At 40.6% G+C, this 19263-nt stretch overlaps 1 pseudogene; it reads right to left on the minus strand.

The window, feature by feature from the left end:
* Positions 1 to 12979: 12979 nt before the first annotated feature.
* LOC110585517 lies at positions 12980 to 16913 on the minus strand (annotated as a pseudogene).
* Between the last annotated feature and the right edge of the window lie 2350 nt (positions 16914 to 19263).

The following is a 19263-nucleotide window of genomic DNA, read 5'->3' on the forward strand; positions in this document are numbered from 1 at the left end:
GGAATGCCACTGATTTCTGTGCATTGATTTTATATCCTGCCACTTTACTGAATTCCTGTATGAGTTCTAGCAGTTTTGGGGTGGAGTCTTTTGGGTTTTCCACATAAAGTATCATATCATCTGCAAAAAGTGAGAGTTGGGGTGCCTGGGTGGCTCAGTCATTAAGCATCTGCCTTCTTCGGCTCAGGTCATGATCCCAGGGTCCTGGGATCGAGCCCCACATTGGCCTCCCTGCTCAGCGGGAAGCCTGCTTCTCCCTCTCCCACTCCGCCTACTTGTGTTCCTGCTCTCTCTCTCTCTCTCTGTCTCTGTGTCAAATAAATAAACAAAATCTTTTTTTTTTTTAAAGATTTATTTATTTATTTATTGAGAGAGAGAGAGCATGAGAGGAGGGTCAGAGAGAAGCAGACCCCCTGCTGAGCAGGGAGCCCGATGCGGGACTTGATCCCGGGACTCCAGGATCATGACCTGAGCCGAAGGCAGTCGCCCAACCAACTGAGCCACCCAGGCGCCCCAATAAACAAAATCTTAAAAAAAAAAAAAAGTGAGAGTTTGACTTCTTCTTTGCCAATTTGGATGCCTTTTATTTCTTTTTGTTGTCTGATTGCTGAGGCTAGGACTTCTAGCACTATGTTGAATATCAGTGGTGATAGTGGACATCCCTGCCATGTTCCTGACCTTAGGGGAAAAGCTCTCAGTTTTTCCCCACTGAGTATGATATTCGCTGTGGGTTTTTCATAGATGGCTTTTATGATTTTGAGGTATGTACCCTCTATCCCTACACTGTAAAGAGTTTTAATCAAGAAAGGATGCTGTACTTTGTCAAATGTTTCTTCTGCATCTATTGAGAGGATCATATGGTTCTTGTTCTTTTTTTTTTTATTAATGTATACATTGATTGATTTGCAGATGTTGAACCAAGCTTGCAGCCCAGGAATAAATCCCATTTGGTCATGGTGAATAATCCTTTTAATGTACTGTTGGATCCTATTGGCTAGTATTTTGGTGAGAATTTTTGCATCCATGTTCATCAGGGATATTGGTTTGTAGTTCTCCTTTTAATGGGGTCTTTGTCTGGTTTTGGGATCAAGGTAATGGTGACCGCATAAAACGAGTTTGGAAGTTTTCCTTCCATTTCTATTTTTTTTTTTTAAGATTTTATTTATTTATTTTGAGAGAGAGAGAATGAGAGACAGAGAGTATGAGAGGGAGGAGGGTCAGAGGCAGAAGCAGACTCCCTGCCAAGCAGGGAGCCCGATGCGGGACTCGATCCCGGGACTCCAGGATCATGACCTGAGCTGAAGGCAGTCGCTTAACCAACTGAGCCACCCAGGCGCCCCCATTTCTATTTTTTGGAACAGTTTCAGAAGAATAGGTATTAATTATTCTTTAAATGTTTGGTAGAATTCCTCGGGGAAGCCATCTGCCCTGGGCTCTTGTTTGTTGGGACATTTTTGATTACTGCTTCAATTTCCTTAGTGGTTATAGGTCTGTTCAGGTTTTCTATTTCTTCTTGGTTCAGTTTTGGTAGTTTATACTTCTCTAGGAATGTATCCATTTCTTCCAGATTATCTAATTTGCTGGCATATAGTTGCTCATAATATGTTCTTATAATTGTTTATATTTCTTTGGTGTTGGTTGTGATCTCTCCTCTTTCATTCATGATTTTATTTATTCAGGTCCTTTCTCTTTTCTTTTTGATAAGTCTGGCCAAGGGTTTATCAGTCTTATTAATTCTTTCCAAGAACTAGCTCCTAGCTTCGTTGATCTGTTCTCCTGTTCTCCTGTTCTTTCTAGTTCATTGATTTCTTCTCTGATCTTTATTATTTCTCTTCTCCTGCTGGGTTTAGGCTTTATTTGCTGATCTTTCTCTTGCTCCTTTAGGAGTAGGGTTAAGTTGTGTATTTGAGACCTTTCTTATTTCTTGAGAAAGGCTTGTATTGCTATATACTTTCCTCTTAGGACTGCCTTTGCTGCATCCCAAAGATTTTGAACAGTTGTGTTTTCATTTTCATTGGTTTCCATGAATCTTTTTAATTCTTCTTTAATTTCCTGGTTGACCCATTCATTCTTTAGTAGGATGCTCTTTAGCCTCCATGTATTTGAGTTCTTTCCGACTTTCCTTTTGTGATTGAATTCTAGTTTCAAAGCACTGTTGTCTGAAAATATGCAGGGAATGATCCCAATCTTTTGGTACCGGTTGAGATCTGATTTGTGACCTAGGATGTGATCTATTCTGGAGAATGTTCCATGGGCACTAGAGAAGAATGTGTATTCCGTTGCTTTGGGATGGAATGTTCTGAATATATCTGTGAAGTCCATCTGATCCAGTGTGTCATTTAAAGCCTTTATTTCCTTGTTGATCTTTTGCTTAGATGATCTGTCCATTTCAGTGAGGGGGGTGTTAAAGTCCCCTACTATTATTGTGCTATTGTCAATGTGTTTCTTTGATTTTGTTATTAATTGGCTTATATATTTGGCTCCTCCTATGTTAGGGGCATAGATATTTAAAATTGTTAGATCTTCTTGTTGGATAGACCCTTTAAGTATGATGTAGTGTCCTTCCTCATCTCTTATTATAGTCTTTGGTTTAAAATCGAATTTGTCTGCTATAAAGATTGCCACCCCAGCTTTCTTTTGGTGTCCATTAGCATGGTAAATGGTTTTCTACCCCCTGACTTTCAATCTGGGGGTGTCTTTGTGTCTAAAATGAGTCTCTTGCAGACAGCATATCGATGGGTCTTGTTTTTTTATCCAATCTGATACCCTGTGTCTTTTGATTGGGGCATTTAGCTCATTTACATTCAGGGTAACTATCGAAAGATATGAATTTAGTGCCATTGTATTGCCTGTAAGATGACTGTTACTGTATATTATCTGTGTTCCTTTCTGGTCTATGTTACTTTTTGGCTCTCTCTTTGCTTAGAGGACCCCTTTCAATATTTCTTGTAGGGCTGGTTTGGTGTTCACAAATTCTTTTAGTTTTTCTTTGTCCTGGAAGCTTTTTATCTCTCCTTCTGTTTTCAATGACATATCTAGCTGGATATAGAATTCTTGGCTGCACATTTTTCTCATTTAGTGCTCTGAATATATCATGTGAGTACTTTCTGGCCTACCAGGTCTCTGTGGATAGGTCTGTTGCCAATCTAATGTTCCTACCATTGTAGGTTACAGACCTCTTGTCCTTAGCTGCTTTCAGGATTTCTCTTTGTCTCTGAGACTTGTGAGTTTTATTATTAGATGTCGGGATGTTGGCCTATTTTTATTGGTTTTGAGGTGGGTTCTCTATGCTTCCTGGATTTTGATGCCTATTTCCCTCCCCAAATTAGGGAAGTTCTGTGCTATAATTTGCTCCAATATACCTTCTGCCCCCCTCTCTCTTTCTTCTTCTGGGATCCCAATTATTCTAATGTTGTTTCACTTTATGGTATCACTTATCTCTCGAATTCTCCCCTTGTGGTCCAGTAGTTGTTTATCTCTTTTTCTCACCTTCTTTATTCTCCATCATTTGGTCTTCTATATCACTAATTTTCTCTTCTCCCTCATTTATCCTAGCAGTTAGAGCCTCCATTTTTTATTGCACCTCATTAGCATCCTTTCTGATTTCTACTTGGTTAGATTTTAGTTCTTTCATTTCTCCAGAAAGGGATTCTCTAGTATCTTCTATGCTTTTTTTCAAGCCTAGCTAGTACCTTTTTTTTTTTAAGATTTTATTTATTTGACAGAGAGAGAGTTAGTGAGAGCAGGAACACAAGCATGGGGAGTGGGAGAAGCAGGCTTTTCACTGAGCAGGGAGCCCAATGCTGGGCTCGATCCCAGGACCCTGGGATCATGACCTGAGCTGAAGGCAGATGCTTGACGACTCAGCCACCCAGGCGCCCCCCAGCTAGTATCTTTATAATTGTCATTCTGAACTCTAGTTCCGACATCTTAGTAGCATCTGTATTGATTAGGTCCCTGGCAGTCGGTACTGCCTCTTGTTCTTTTTTTTGAGGTGAGTGTTTCCGTCTTGTCATTTTGTCCAGAGGAGAATAGATGAATGAGAGAACAAAATGCTAATAGGGTAACAACGACCCCAGAAAAATATATGCTAAACAAATCAGAAGAGACCCAAAACTGGGGGGGAAAGAAAGGGGAAAAAAAAAGAATATGATCAGGCTGGTGAATAGAACAGAGCCACACAGTAGATTTTAGGTGTATTTTGGTCTGTTAGAAGAAATTGCCTCCCAAAATTTTAAAGAAAGAAAAACATATATATACAAAAATAAGGGTAAATATGATGAAGGGATGGAATATGACTGTAAAGATGAAAATTAAAAAAGATTTTATTTTTTATATTTTTTGAAGATTTTATTTATTTGACAGAGAGAGAGAGACAGCGAGAGAGGGAACACAAACAGAGGGAGTGCGAGAGGGAGAAGCAGGCTTCCTGCGGAGCAGGGAACCTGATGCAGGGCTCGATCCCAGGACCCTGGGATCATGACCTGAGCCGAAGGCAGACACTTAACGACTGAGCCACCCAGGTGCCCCTAAAAAAGATTTTAAAAAAGGAATTGATAAGATAAGTTGGTTGAAAAAAGAATGAAAAAAAATTTAAAAAAAGAGAGAGAGATAATGTGATCAGGAGGGAGACTAGGACAACATCATACACTAGATTTAGGGTATATTTTGGTCTGTTAGAAGAAATTGTATCCCAAAATTTTAAAGAAAGAAAAACTTATATATATACAAAATAAGGTTAAATACAATGAAGAGATAGAATATTACTGTAAAAATGAAAATTAAAAAAAGATTTTAGAAAAGCAATTGATAAGATGTTGGTTGAAAAAGGAAAGGAGGAAAATTCAACTAAAAAAATAGAAAAAGAAAAAATAAAGAAAATTTTAAAAAATTAACTTTGAAAGACTAAAGAATCATGGGAAAAAAGCCATGAGTTCTATGTGCAGTATTCCTCTAGCGCTGGAGTTCTGCCATTCTCATTGATCGGTAAACTTGGTCTTGGCTGGCTGTTCTTGCTGATCTTCTGGGGGAGGGGCCTGTTGCCATGGTTCCCAAATGTCTTTGCCGGAGGCGGAATTGCTCCGCCCTTGCCCGGTCCAGGCTAAATAATCTGCTCGGGTTTGCTCTCGGGAGCTTTTGTTCCCTGCAAGCTTTCCCTACAGCTTTCGAGGCCGAGAGTGAAAATGGTGGCCTCCCAATCTCTGCCCTGGAGGAGCCGAGAACTCGGGCCCCGCTCCTCAGCGAGTCCCCAGAGAAAAGCCGTCAGTCACTCCCGTCTCCCTGGTCTCCGGCTGAACTCCGTGCTCATCCGGCCTGTGACCGAACATTTCTATCTCTGGCACACGACCCCGTGTGGAGTCTCCAAACCCAGCAGCTCCCTGCAGTGCACTCCCGCGCTGCTCCTCCTGGGGGAGGAAGGGGAGTCTCCCCGGATCTGCCACTTGTTGGGTCCCTGCTGGAAGAGCAGTGTCCTGACTGTGCCACGGATCACGGTTTATGGCAACCCCTGAGCTGAGAGCTCACTCCTCGGCTCTGTCTTTGCAGCCAGCTTCTAATTAAAATAGTATTAAAACATATCAATAACCAGAAGAAATTATTTAACAGCGGTGTGGTGAATGATAATTTTCTTAGGTCTTAAACAAAGCAAGAAAATAGGAAAGTAACTTACTTGATTATATATTCTTAAAAAAGAAAATGAGGGGCGCCTTGGTGGCTCGGTTGGTTAAGCATCTGCCTTTGGCGCAGGTCATGATCCTGGAGTCCTGGCATTGAGCCCCGCATTGGGCTCCCTGCTCAGCAGGAAGCCTGCTTCTCTCTCTCCCCCTACCACTGCTCCTGCTTTTTCTTTCTCAAATAAATGGGTAGTCTTTAAAAAAAAAAAAGAAAGAAAGAAAGAAAAAAGATTTTTAGCAAATGCCCAATGGAAAGTTACAAAGTGTTTAAAAGTTGAATTCAATGTACTTAACATGTAAAGAGCTATCTCAAAGTCATAAGAGAAACCAAATCTGTAGATAACTGGACAAAAGATAGGAATAAACTGTTTGCAAATATGATAAGCAAGGACATGGAAAAATTGTTCAGGTTCACATAGTATAACAATGCAAAGTATGAGTGTTAGTATTCTACAGGATAACTGGCCTACTCCCTTCAGTAAATTATTCTTATAAGAAAATAATAATAACAACAGGGATTGGCACTGTTCTAGATTAAAAGAGACTTTCGAGGCTTAACAACAAAATGCAGTGTTTGGTATTTTGATGCTGTTTTAAACAAGCCAGTAATAAAAATCCTTTTGGGAGCAGGAGGGTATATAGATATGAACTGAGTATTAGATGATTTTAGGGGATTATTTATTAGATGTGACAATGTTATGGTAGTTACGATTTTTAAAAAAGTTCCTTTAAAGAAAGCATGCTATAGTATTTAGGGATGAAATATCATGACATCTGCAATTTGCTTTGAAATACTTCAGCCAAAAATAATCAAATGAAGACAATTGCTAAATCTAGGTAACTGATGTAGAGATGTCCATTATATTCTTTTCTCTAGTTTTCTGTGTGCTTAAAATTGCCATAATGCATTGAAGATATATTAAGGAAAAAATGATGAATTAGTCAAAATAAGTGTAACTAAAGAGAAGAGTTAACTGCAAATCAAGACTTCATATCCTGCTAACTGAACATTTTAGGTAGTGTACTGATTATAATGTGATATTCCTAAGATTTATTTACATTTTCTATCATACCATAATGACAGGAAACATAGATTAATCAAGCTAAATGTAAAAGGTACATAATTTCTGGGAAAGTCTACGTATTTCAAAAAGTAAAGTGTATGAAAAATGGATTTATGATACCCAAGAATAAACAAATAGGCCTTTAGAAATAGAAAGGGACTCTTCCTTATGACCAGTTTCAGTTTGTATCACATCGGACTGAGTAACTAGCTCCCATGCCCTGATAAGAATCATTTAGTTCATACATAAGATCTTGCAAACCTCAAATGGTTGAAACAATCTAGAAATAGGTATGATTTTATTTTCTTTATTTGGGTTCTGAGAAGGTATAGAAGTAGTATCTAAAAAAAATTTCTGAAATCTCAGAATGTATAAAATATATGGGGAGAAATAGCAGGAGCAGAAGAAAAATGAAGAAGAAGAGGAGGAAGAAAAGAAAGGGGAAAAGAAGAGATAAAAAATTTTATTATTTATTTATTTATTATTTTTTTTTAAGATTTTATTTATTTATTTGACAGAGAGAGACACAGTGAGAGAGGGAACACAAGCAGGAGGAGTGGGAGAGGGAGAAGCAGACTCCCTGCTGAGCAGGAAGCCCGATGTGGGGCTTGATCCCAGGACCCTGGGATCATGACCTGAGCCAAAGGCAGACACTTAACGACTGAGCCACCCAGGCACCCCGGGATAAAAAATTTTAATAATTGGTGATACCTGGGTGGTGCAGTTGGTTAAGCATCCAACTCTTGGTTTTGGCTCAGGTAGTGATCGAGCTCAGGGTCATGGGATTGAGCCCAGCGTGGGGCTCTATGCTCAGTGTGGAGTCTGCTTAGAGTTTCTCTCTCCCTGTCTTTCTGCCCCTCCCAACCATGTGCTCTCTCTCTCTCTCAAATAAATAATTAAAATAAAAAATTTTAATAATCATATTTACAGAATGTAAATGTGAATTTACCGTTTGGTCTTGAAATCATTATGATACTTTTTGTATGTCTTCCATGTATACCCACAATATTCATATTTCTCTGGCATCATAAATTTGTTCAACTTTTGGGAAACGAAATAGTAGCAAAGTTTCAGAAGACCCACAGAGCCTGACCAATGGGGAAGAAAGAGAAGAGGTGTCAGCATGGGTACTGATGGGATAACGTGGGCAAGGGAAGGAATTAAAGGTCCAGGGAAGAAGGAAGGAACCAGCTGAAAAGCTGGTGAAGAAAGATTGTGATTAAGGCAGAGGGGCCTAATATTTATCCCTGGAGTCTCAAGGTCAGGGATTTTATGCAAGGAGATGAGCCCTATGGAAGAATGGAAGTGGGGAAAAGAAAAGATGAAGAGAAATATTAAGTGCACAAGAGAGATGAACAGAGTAGCTGCCGCAGGAGGTGACTAGAGAGGGGGATGAGAAAGGAGGTTTCTGAAAAAGGGTGATTTGGGGGGGAGATTTGTTTGCTTTCTTTTGCTTTTTTTGTTTTTGTTTATAATGGTAACATCAAGAATTGGGGATAATGGGCTAAATCTGTGATACTGTATCATCTTTGTATCATTTGATAACTATAGTTATGTAACTGACATAAATTCTTCCATGAATTCAGAGTGTGTGTGGAGGGTGGGGAGATTGTTGTTTCTCAGTGCCTTACTAAGAACAACATGCTTCTTACTTCCCCCAAATTACCCAAAAATACTCAGGGCTTGGGGGAGGGCTTGACTCCCACATTCATGCCCAAACACAGAGTCTAGTAAGTCCTCTACTTTATTGCTTTTCACTCACATGGTATGGCCGCACTATTTTATGGCCCTGGAATGATGATCTTGTTCAAGTAGACCACTGCATAGGTCAGTAAGGTTCTTTGAAGGCAGATGATCCCATTTGTTTAGTGCTAAGTGTGGCCCAAAATGTCCCACTTAGAGCAACTCAGGGCTCCACATTTTTAAATGCTCTCTTACAGGACTGTAGAGTCAGCTGATTTCAGCATCTGCATCTCAGTGGATCCAGGACCCAGATTCTTTCTTCATTCCCCTCTCCAGGAATCCAGTTTAGAGATTGGGCAGGCTTTCCTTTTCAACCCTTAAAACACATAGGGTCTGTACCTCTCTGCCTTTGTATGTCATCTTGGTATTCCAAAGCCCATTTTCACAATGATTTCAGAGAGCCCTATACTCATCTTTCTGGGGTTCCAAAATGATCCACTCATATCTCTTATTGGAGAAGAAGAAAATCTGCAATGTAACCTTGTAACTGTTAGGAAGCAGGAAATTATCAGTGAGTATAGGTTTGTAATCACAACATTTAGGAGCAAAAGCTAATATCCATTGATTTACTTGTATCCAGAAAGAATTGTATGATGTGTAGACAAATAGAAGTGTATAAGTAAACTCATGCAAGCAGTTATTTACTTTTTCATCTCCTCTCTATATAAGAATGAGGAATGAGCAAGGATGGAAGAACATGAATTGAGCAGGTACTATGACCAGTCATTATACTAGACTCTTTCATCCATTCGTATATATGTTAGGGAGGTAGGTATTACTCTCCCCCATGGTATAAAGGAGGAAATTGAGTCTCAGAGAGTTTAAGAAATTTATTCCAGATCATGCAGCTAGGAAGTATCTTGCAAACTATCACAATTTATGTGAAATGTCCTAGAATATCCCTGTGCAGCATCTTGAAATAGAGATTTTCATTTGCTACTCTCTGTCAGGGTCTGAAAATTAAACTGACAGATTAACTGGAGAGAAACAGACAAATTTTATTGAATTTTTAACTTACATAGGAGCCTTCACAAGAGAATGAAGACTGGAAGTGACCAGGGCAGGAAGCTTTTATACCTTTAGACAAAGAAACAGTAAATTTGTGAAGAATTGAGAAAAGACAAAGGAGTTTGAACTAGTGATAGTAACTGGCCAAGAACGCTAAGAAGATAAGGTTTAGTTTAGTAAGGTTTGTTTATACAGCTAAATTTTACTTCAAAGCCTGAACCCTTAACCACACCCATCTTTTATTCACCAGTCCTGTTAACTGGAATATTACCCTGAAGGTAAGTTCTAACTTGAATGGATCTAGACCGTTTATAATGAAACCTGTTACCTTGCATAAATTAACCATTTTGAGGTCACAAAGGTTAGGAAATTCTCCTAAAGGAATGAAAATTGTTTACAGTGGGGCCATCTGAACAAGAATGTGTATACACAGCTTGAATTAGCCTGTGTTTGCTTGTGTTGAGTACATTAATTCAAAAGGAAACTTGGTTTAAAACATTCAATCTAAAAATAGGGCAAGTAGCATCACTGTTCCATAAGAGACAAATAGGTGAAGGAGGGGATTGCCTTATTCCGGCACCTTTTAAGGTAAAGGAGGGGGGAATCTGCTTTTAACTCATTAGCCAATCAGACTCTGAGGCCACTTCTTAAAGCCGCTTCCTGTCTTTCCACTTACTCTCTCCGTTTGGGTGGTGGGCTGGTGAGTGTGCACTTAATTTTGCTCCCTGTTTTGAATTTCTCTTCCATTTGAACCCTGTATTCTGATGGCAGGCCTTTATTTCAAGCAAGCATTGGAGTATGTGTGAGTCACAAGGTGATTAATTTCGGCTGTGTGGCGACTGGGGGGGAGGCAGGGAAATGCTCTGCCTGGCTTATTTCCACGTGGCCTCTGCAGCCCTGGGTCTGCCTTCCTTCCCCGAGACCTGGTGACCCAGAAACAACAGACTCTGCTTCATGTATAAAGTGCCCGTGTTCTTGGAGATCGCCTGGATTCATTTTGCTTGGAGGGAAAGGTATTATTATCCCAGTGCTGTTTCGACTTATATCTCCCTGGGTAGGAGGGTAGACCTTGGGAGGAGTTTCAGACCAGTACACTTTAATTCTGTCGTGTCTGCAGGGCCCAGGTCCTTGATGGGTTCGCAGGACCTGTAGCAAACGTTGTCTTTGCCCTGGTCTTTGCTCAGAGCATTCCAGCTTTCTTAGTGAGCCTCGGCAGCAACCCCTGAAGTTTGATTTTACCGAGCCCTAAGAGGAGCTCCCAATTTTAATGTCACCACTGTAGTGAGGGTGCCCTAAAAAGCCTAATATATACTAAAGTAGAAATCGGGCCTTAGCCCAGGACAAGCCTAAATCAAGTACTAGCATCACAGTTTACTCTTCCAGTGACCTTGGGTGAGTGAGTGAACCATTATGAGGCTCCGCTTTTGAAAATCAGACTATACGAAGGCCAGGTATTATATTAAATGTTAGATACCTTCTAGAAGTAAACACTACATTTATTTTGGATATCTTTTTTCTTATAAAAAGTTTTGCCTAGTGACCTTGAGTGTAAATGGATTCCTATTTTCCTCCTTGATCTACATCAGTTTGAATATAATGTAGGTGTTCGTTATTCATACAGGCCCAAGGTGTGAAAGAAATAAACTAGTGGATGGAATGTGGTAATAGACAGTTGTCGACTTATCATAATCCTTGTAATTCTCAAGTTTTATTTATTTATTTTTTTAAAGATTTTATTTATTTATTTATTTATTTATTTATTTTTTAAAGATTTTATTTATTTGAGACAGAGAGAATGAGAGACAGAGAGCATGAGAGGGAGGAGGGTCAGAGGGAGAAGCAGACTCCCCGTTGAGCAGGGAGCCAGATGCGGGACCCGATCCCGGGACTCCAGGATCATGACCTGAGCCGAAGGCAGTCGCTTAACCAACTGAGCCACCCAGGCGCCCTCAAGTTTTATTGTTAATGTTATCTTTTGAAAATAATACATTCACATGGTTCAAAATTAAAAAGGGATCAAAGCGTGTATCACGAAGTCTAGGCCACCTAATTCCCCATGCCCCCAACAGCATTAACAGTTTCTTGTGTGTCCTTTCTGAGATATTTTATGTAAGTATAAGCAAATACATGTATTTCACCCTCCCGTCTTCTTCACATACTCTACCAGTTATCTAACTTTTACCACTTAGGATTTCCAAATGAATAAATAAAGAATATCCACATTCTTTTTTTTTTTTTTTTAAAGATTTTATTTATTTGATGCAGGGGGAGCGGGAAGGGGAGCAGGAGAGAGAGAAGCAGGCTCCCCGCTGAGCCGAGAGCCTGATGAGGGCTTGATCCCAGACCTCTGGGATCTTGACTGGAAGGTATGTAGCTGAAGGCAGACCCTTAACCGACTGAGCCACCCAGGCGCCCCCATCCACGTTCTTTAAAATGGTTTTACAGTAATCTAATGTATGTGCATACCATAATTTATTTAACCTTTATTGGTCAACATTTAGGTAGTTTACAGTCTTGTTGTTGCCCCCACAATGAATAACCGTGTATATAATTCAGTTGTCACATACGACAGATCAGGTGGTTTTTGATATATTTATAAGGACTCTAAACATGCAGTGCTTCCTGTTACTTATATTTATTTTGTGCACAGTGATGACCAGAAACCAACCAACACCATAAATGTCTTGATTGAGCAATAAAGGATTTTCTATCAAAAGCAAAACTGCGCTGATGGCTTTTATGTGAATATATCTTTGCCCACTTAAGTTTAAGGGATGGTTTATTTTGCTGAGGACTTGTATTTAATGTTGAGAAGGAATGGCAGCATGAACCAGAGAAACCACATGGTTTTTGTATTCACCAAGGGCAGAAGGGGCATGTTTCCAGTGTTTACTTAGCAAAATGTGTGTTGGATATCTTTCTGAAATTATGGTGTTGAGTGGGTAAACTATATTTTAGCATTGTTGGGGAAAATGGAAATGTTTTTTAGGATGTAAACATGCAAAACAAAAGCTTCTGGGAATCCCACTAAAGCTATATATATTTTTTTTCTTTTTTTTTTTTAAGATTTTATTTATTTATTTATTTGACAGAGAGAGGGAACACAAGCAGGGGGAGCGGGAGAGGGAGAAGCAGGCTTTCCGCTGAGCAGCGAGCCTGATGTGGGGCTCGATCCCAGGACCCTGGGATCATGACCTGAGCTGAAGGCAGACACTTAACGACTGAACCACCCAGGTGCCCCTATTTTTTTAAGTCTTTTTTTTTTTTTTTTGAGAAAATCACTTTATTCTAATTAATTCATAAATGAGAGCATCACAAAAGGTGATTTAAGGAGGCACACAAACATCTGCCCAACCCCAAATTCAAACCATCTCAATGAACTTCTATATAGTAAGAACAACCTTTTTCATTCCAGTTCTGAAGAAAGCTATATTTAATGATGAAGGAGAGGCTTAACTGGTGGTTTTACACTTTATATATTCACCATCAATTATATTTTTATGCTAAATTAACTTGGTTATGAGAGATGATTTTCCATATCTTCAATTTGAACTTCTTGATTAGGCTAATCCATTTGCAAATCTGCACTGCTTCAGCACCTCGCTGAAACCTTCACAAAGCTTCAGGTCACCCTGGTTCTGGGCACACTCCAGAAACTTTCATCTCATAGTGGCATGGGCCAAACTACTGGTGTGCTGGCTGAGTTCCCTGAGGCTCCTGGTGAGTGATGTCAGGCCTTGAAGGCTCAGCATTGCCTCCTCCACCGAAGCCCCCAGTGATGGCATGACCTATCATGTGCCCGACAGCAGAGCCCAGAGCCACGCCAGCTGCAGTGGTTGCCATCTGGGCTACGAGACCTGGCTGCCGGGGCGGGCGCAGCAGCGGGTGAGCCGACAGCAGCTGGTGGAGCCGCTGCTGGCGCTGGTCTAGGCGCCGCTCTCATCTGAGGTGCCGGGCTGGCCGGAGGGGCCGTTCGGGAGGTGCGGCTCCTCCGGCTGGAAGCCGGCGTCTTTTTTTAAGTCTTAAAAAGGCTAAAAGCGGGTGCCTGGGTGGCTCCGTCGGTTAAACGTCTGCCTTCAGCTCAGGTCGTGATCCCAGGGTGTTCGGATCGAGTTACGCATCGGGCTCCCTGCTCAGAGGGGAGTCTGCTTCTCCCTCTGCCTCTGCCCCTCTCCCTGCTCATGCACTCTCTGTCAAATAAATAAATAAAATCTTAAAAAAAAAAAAAAAGGGCTAAAATCATCTAGTTTTCCGTTAGGAGTATCTTGCATTTGGAAGGGCCTTATGAGGGATCTGAATGTCTTTCTTGGCTTCAAGATTATTGTGAAAAGTGAAATTGTTAGACAGGATTCTGTATTCCTATTCATTAGCTGGGTGAGCTTGGACACTTAATAATAGAAACAACATATTAAATATTTAACTACATGCCAGCTACTGTGCAAAGTATTTTATGTTTATTTTACCTCATTTAATCTTCCCAAGGGTCCTAAGAGGTAGGTGATATTTGTCTTCATTTTTCAGAAAGGGAATCAGAAGCTTAGAGAAGTTGAAAATATGTGGGGGAGTCAAGATTCAAATCCAGTTTTGTCTGACTTCAAAATCCATTATCTTAACCACTAAGCTGCCTGCCATTTAGACTCCAAACCTTGCTTGCAGACCTGTAGAATGGAGATGACATAGTACTTGCAAAATGAGGTAAATATAGAAAGTGCTTTATAAATTCTGAGCTAGACCAAGTATTATGAAACAGATAAAAGGTCAGGTTACCAGAGTAGCAGTTTTACTGCCTCCTGTATTCTTTTTTTTTTTTTTTATGATCATTTCCTTTTTTTTAAAGATTTTATTTATTTATTTGACAGAGAGACACAGCGAGAGAGGGAACACAAGCAGGGGGAGTGGGAGAGGGAGAAGCAGGCTTCCCGCCGAGCGGAGAGGCCGATGCGGGGCTCGATCCCGGAACGCTGGAATCATGACCTGTGCCGAAGGCAGGCGCTTAACGACTGAGCCACCCAGGCGCCCCTGCCTCCTGTATTCTGATTTCAAGTTATTCTTTCCTGCTGTTTTGATATAAAGCCCTTAGGTACTGTATTTTCATTTGTTACACCAGCAATGAGACTGGGGCTCTTGGTATGAGCTGAATGGTTGGTCTATGTTCCTGAACTCCCCACTTTTACTTTCTATATGCTCTGAGAGGTTAAAAAAAAATCACTATTTCTTTTTCTTTTTTTTTTTTTTAAGATTTTTTAATTTATTTGACAGGAGAGAGAGAGCACAAGCAGGGATAGCGGCAGGCAGAGGGAGAGGGAGGGGCAGGCTCCCCACTCAGCAGGGAGACCGATGTGGGACTCGAACCCAGGATCCTGGGATCGTGACCTGAGCCGAAGGCAGACGCTTAACTGTCTGAGCCCCCCAGGTGCCCCAAAACAATCACTATTTCTAAAGTAGCTGACAGTGAGTGGGAAGCAAAACTTGGAATCTGTTCTGATAGCAGCGTCTTAGAGAGCTATCCCTAAAAGAGAGCCATGCCAAGTGACAGTTAAGCATTTACTTCCTCTATGAAGTTTTGTATTGTTTTCCTTTTGTTTCAGGTTGAAGATGGAATCCATGGAGGAAGGAAGGCCTGGGTCTTCAGACCCCTGGCTGCCAGTCCAGAAGTGGCACTGTGAAAGCATCTGTAACATCTGCTGTAGATGCCCTAACAATCAAGTGGGCTTGGATCTGGACATTCTCAGTAGGAATGGTTAAAGACTGATGGGACCATAAAGCAAGTACTTGAACTTTGACTAAGCTAGGCCTTAAAGTGTTCTCTATGTCCCATGTCTATGTGTCTTTTCTATCTAAAAAAGATAGGTTCTTTGAGTTACTGTTGTATCCCATAATGCTAGGCACAGAGTAGGCACTGAGTTATTGGCATGGAACAGTGTAAAACTGAGCAGTAGTAGTAATCTTAAAACAGAAGCATCAGATGATTTGGTATTAATCAATTTGTAGTTTGTATCAGGCCTTTATGAAGCACCTATTCACATAACGTGAAATGTACGTTTTGGCCATGAGCACCAACACTTAGAAGCATTTATTTCTTACAGGGAACAAAATGCATGGGTCATTGATAGTTCACGGGGGAATTTACAAATTATTTACTTAAGCTCCCTAAATGCTCAGTAAATATGAAATGGCCTTCACATGGTAGAATGACGTTTGCTGAAGCATAGCCAGAGTCCTGCAGGGAGCATCATGTATTGGGAAAGGTATCCTGTGTTTAACATCAGGATTTATGTCCTAAACTTTAGGTTATGTGCCAACGATACAGAGACCAGAACTTTTACAATCTAGGTTGTTTGTGAGATGATTCAAATAGAGAAGTTGCACCTTTATATACATATATTCTCCTGTAGGGAATACTTGGATCATGGAGTTTTGAGGTAGACATTGTTAAAGCTGTAGAAACCCTGCACTTCAAGTCTTACTTCCTGTCTGTGTTCCCTTGGTTAATCTAATATGCTGCCCATCTGAAAACATCTTACAAAGTGGAGTATTATTCAACTATAGGACAGGGGTTAAAATAACACTTTGATTATATGTCTCAGGTACTTAAAACACCTCAGTTTCCTTCTGACCTACTGTGCCACAACAGCATTCTCATTATGTGCTACAGCAAACAATCTTCTGTGGCTCTGCCTCTTATTTCATGTAGGAAGTGGCGTGGTGAGGTGAAAATTGGGAGTTTTCACAGAACTGGATTTAAATCCTAGCTTTTTTTTTTTTTTTTTTTAAAGATTTTATTTATTTATTTGACAGAGAGAGACACAGCGAGAGAGGGAACACAAGCAGGGGGAGTGGGAGAGGGAGAAGCAGGCTACCCGCAGAGCAGGGAGCCCGACGCGGGACTCGATCCCAGGACCCCGGGATCATGACCTGAGCCGAAGGCAGTCGCTCAACCGACTGAGCCACCCAGGCGCCCTAGCTTTTTTTTTTTTTTTTAAGATTTTTATTTATTTATTTGACAGAGAGAGACACAGTGAGAGGGGGAACACAAGCAGGGGGAGTGGGAGAGGGAGAAGCAGGCTTCCAGCTAAGCAGGGAGCCCGATGTGGGGCTCGATCCCAGGACCCTGGGATCATGACCTGAGCCGAAGGCAGACGCTTAACGACTGAGCCACCCAGGTGCCCCACTCCTAGCTCTTAATAGCTAGGTGACCTTGGGAAATTTATTTAACTTCTCTGAGCCTCAAATTTCCCTGTAAATATGGGATTGTCAAGTTTGAGTGAGATGTTTTTTACAGTTTTTGATAGATAGTAGGAATTTTCAAGAATGGTAGCTACTACTTCCTTTCTGTCAGTGTATTTTAGTCATACCCATCCTTTAAGGTGCTGCTGTCCAACAGAACTTTCTGTGATGATGGAAATGTTTTTGTACATTTGTACATGTTTTGTATTGTTCAGTATGGTAGCCATTAGCCACCTGTGGCTACCGAGCAATTACAATGTGATTGGTGTGACTGAAGAATTTAATTTTTAATTTAATTTTAACGGCTGAATGTGGTGTTACCTATTAGACAATGCAATTTTTTTCTTTTCTTTTTTTTTAAGATTTTATTTATTTGACCCAGAGAGAGGGAGAGCACAGGCAGGAGGAGCGGCAGGCAGAGGGAGAGGGAGAAGTGGGCCCCCACTATGTGGGACTCGATCCCAGGACCCTGGGATCATGACCTGAGCTGAAGGCAGACGTTTAACTGACTGAGCCACTCAGGTGCCCCTGCAATTTTTTTTCTTGTGAGGAGAACTTTTAAGATCTCTCTTAGCAACTTTTAACTATACAATGTGGTATTATTTTAAGTGCAATTTTAAGGCTCATTCAAGACCTGTACCTTTTTTCTTCATGAAGACTTCTGTGACCAGTGATTTTTCTTCTTCTTTTTTTTTTAAGATTTTATTTATTTATTTGACAGAGAGAGACACAGCGAGAGAGGGAACACAAACAGGGGGAGTGGGAGAGGGAGAAGCAGGCTTCCCGCGGAGGAGGGAGCCTGATGAGGGGCTCGATCCCAGGATCCTGGGATCAGGACCTGAGCTGAAGGCCGACGCCCAATGACTGAGCCACCCAGGCGCCCCCCAGTGATTATTCTTCTTAGTATAGCTTGCTCTATTGCTCATTTGGTACTCCCCATGGACATTAATTTTCATGAATCTTGTCTTTCTAGCTAGATTTTATCTGAGGTTATACATTTTTAAATCTTCACGTTGCTGCATTGAAAGGAACATGATAAAAATATAACTAATATATTTTTAAATTTATTTTATTTCATTTTTTTTATTATTATGTTACTCACCATACATTACATCATTAATTTTTGATGTAGTGTTCCATGATTCATTGTTTGCGTATAACACCCAGTGCTCCATGCAGAACGTGCCCTCTTTAATACCCATCACCGGGCTAACCCATCCCCCCACCCCCCTCCCCTCTAGAACCCTCAGTTTGTTTCTCAGAGTCCATAGTCTCTCATGGTTCGTCTCCCCCTCCGATTTCCCCTCATCATTTTTCCCTTCCTACTATCTTCTTCTTCTTCTTTTTTTAACATATATTGCATTATTTGTTTCAGAGGTACAGATCTGTGATTCAACAGTCTTACACAATTCATAGGGCTCACCATAGCACATACCCTCCCCAATGTCTATATAACTAATATTTTTAGTTAGTAAGTTTTAAATTATCATTAAATGCAATATAAGAAATTTTCTAGTTAGTAATCTGGTGAATAGGGAATAGTCTGAAGGTTGCCTACAGTGATGAATTTTGTGTCCAGCCTGTTTCACCTAAAAGTTAGATTACTACACTCAAGTGTCGGAAGAGGCAATTATGCTTTTTCTTATATTGCCATCTTGTGGCCAAGTTGGGTGCCAAATGATGCTAATTCAATTTTGCTATGTCAGAGGAAGTTTTCTTTAGTTTATTGTGATAAATTTTTACCAAGAGTAAAGGTTAAATACAGTCAGCATTGGCTGAAATGAAATGGAAACATGCTTTGAAAAAAATGTTAACTATTTTGGATTACCTTCTCATTTTTTTTTTAAAGTAGACTCCACGCCCAAGGTGGGGCTTGAACTCAAAACCTTGCGATAGAGTTGCACGTTCTACCAACTGAGCCAGCCAGGGGCCCCAGATTACCTTCTTACTTATCTTATGAGTTCCTGGCTCTTTCCTTTTTTTTTTTTTTAAAGATTTTGTGAATTTAATGACTGGTTACAAGGGTTTTCTGTAGTTAAACATCCTGCGGACTTGGAGAGGTTGGCAGTATCCCATGCCACTTATTCCCCATATCACTGAATTTTTCCCATGGCTGTCAAGCTCTGGTTGCAGGCAGGACACGGCTCCTTTCCTTTCCATACCTGTTCTCTTATTGTCAGAGTTTGGTTAGACTTACTGTCTAGTTTTACCCAAACTTTTAAATTTATTTATTTATTTATTTTTAAAGATTTTATTTGTTCATTTGAGAGAGAGAGCATTAGCAGGGGTGCGGGGTGGGGGGGGGTGCACAGGGAGAGGGAGAAGCAAACTCCACACTGAGCAGGGAGCCCAATGTGGGGCTCCATCCCAGGACCCTGGGATCATGACCGGAGCTGGAGGCAGATGCCCCCAAACTTTTAACTTTATACAAAAAGCTGATCTTATGTAAGAAGACCTACCCTAATGTGATATTCAGTTTGGGCATTTCATGATGTTCTCCAAATAAATGGGTCAATTTATATTATACTGACTGGAGGTTCATATAAAGA

The sequence above is a fragment of the Neomonachus schauinslandi genome, chromosome 9, assembly GCF_002201575.2.
Source record: "Neomonachus schauinslandi chromosome 9, ASM220157v2, whole genome shotgun sequence".
NCBI classification, from domain to species: Eukaryota; Metazoa; Chordata; class Mammalia; order Carnivora; family Phocidae; genus Neomonachus; species Neomonachus schauinslandi.